The sequence below is a fragment of the Seriola lalandi genome, unplaced genomic scaffold (genome assembly GCF_002814215.2).
Source record: "Seriola lalandi dorsalis isolate HSWRI2012SDOR001 ecotype SW California unplaced genomic scaffold, Sedor1 jcf7180002054998, whole genome shotgun sequence".
Classification (NCBI taxonomy): domain Eukaryota; kingdom Metazoa; phylum Chordata; class Actinopteri; order Carangiformes; family Carangidae; genus Seriola; species Seriola lalandi.
Genome location: NW_019525547.1, coordinates 420,172 through 421,902, shown reverse-complemented (window position 1 = coordinate 421,902; position 1,731 = coordinate 420,172).

Sequence of the window (1,731 nt, the reverse complement as noted above, 5' to 3'; positions counted from 1 at the left end):
TTCCAGCAGCCCCAAAATATTCGCTCCAGCTTTAAAACCGTGGTTTAGTTCCGTTCTCACAGCAGTAAATTAGTTGTGAAGATGTTTACTATTCTGACCAGAACACCAAACCTGAACCAGTGTTTACATTTAAAGACAGATCAAAGCTTCTTGAGAAAGGTAGAGATGTATCGTCATTACCACACCTTAATAGTAAATATTACTATTATTAGTATTTCCAGATGTTTAATATGGGTCATTAAAGTGCATATTGTCATGTATTAAGATAAAGGATGAATAAACACACAGATGGAATTTTAGCAATGTATTTATTGATTGTTGAATACTTATAGTTGCGTGGGTCAGGTGTTTGCAGGGAGGACGCGGGGCTGTTCACCTCATCACTCACCGGTTTTATCTGATTCTGGTCAAATTTCTGTTCTGCCTTGTTTGCTAATTTTATGATATCAATCATTTTGACAGCATGTCAGTCCATCACAGGGTTTAGTGTCTTTGGAATTGTTTTAATATCCTTTCACTGTTCAGTCCCGACATGCATTCAGGCTGCAGAATGCCAAACAGCAGCACTACGGCTGAGGCTCATTTGGGACGAGTGTCAGGCGAGTTAAACACTCATCTGATATCAAACTGAATATTTAATCAACCCGTCTCCTCGCTGAAATGATGAATAGCAGATCCCCCTTCTTTCTCAGCTCTCATATCAACCCTTGTTCCCCTTTCATCATCTTCCGGTGGAATTTTGAAGTGTTTTCAAACTTTTGTTCCCTCTCCTTACTTAAAAGTACCTGAAACAACATCAAAAGATGAGCCTCTCCTGTCAAAAAACTTAATGTTTCCTCTTACATTTCTTGCTGTGCTTTAATCCTCTTGAAACACAATGTTCTGTATGTGCCACTGAAAACCAGATATAAAGTGAGACAGTCGGCTTAAAGATGTTGGTGTGTGTTGTATGACTAAGACTCAGCGTTTTTGGTTTCTAGTGATGAAGAAGAAACTGATAATCGTCATTGAAAAATAAAAGGAAAACAAAGTTTATATCCTCTGTGAGGGCCCCGGGGCCTCTACCAGGGCTTGTGTGTGTGTTTTGTTGTTGCTGTGTTGTACTTTGTGTTCCTGCAGTTTCCTGGTTGGGTGGAGCTGGAAGCCAACAGGGAAGTGGAGGCAGCTGGCCACTGTCCTTCAACTAGATTTTATAAGACCTCTCCATTCTGCAGTAAGAAGGCTCTCTCTTTGCACAACATCATCTTCTGTTGGAGTCCATCTGCGAGCCTCATTTGTCAAATTTGCCATTTTTGTTATCTTAGTTAAGTCAACACTAATTTCTCTGAAATGAACTTACTTTGTTTTAAGTTACTTCCATACGTGCCTTCCCTTATTTGCTATGTTCTCAGAGCCAGGCCATAACTTCTCATATTTGAATGACGTGATGTTCAAGACAATGTCACTGAGTTTTTACACATTTTTGAATCTGAACACAATTACCAGATTTTCTCTCTAAACAGGTCATGTACTCCCATTGTAATAAATACACTGGGGCTTAAATCAGTTGACGATGGCCATTTTAGTAGTTCGTAATGCTGAGATGTGGTCATAGTGTTGGAAATGTGTAAATTAAATCATAGTGGTGGAGTAATGAACAACTTTGGTTGGTGGGGTGGGAACATAGACATATACAACTAGATGCTGCATTGGCAGCTGGATTGTATGTCAATATCGCCGCCATTATGGGTC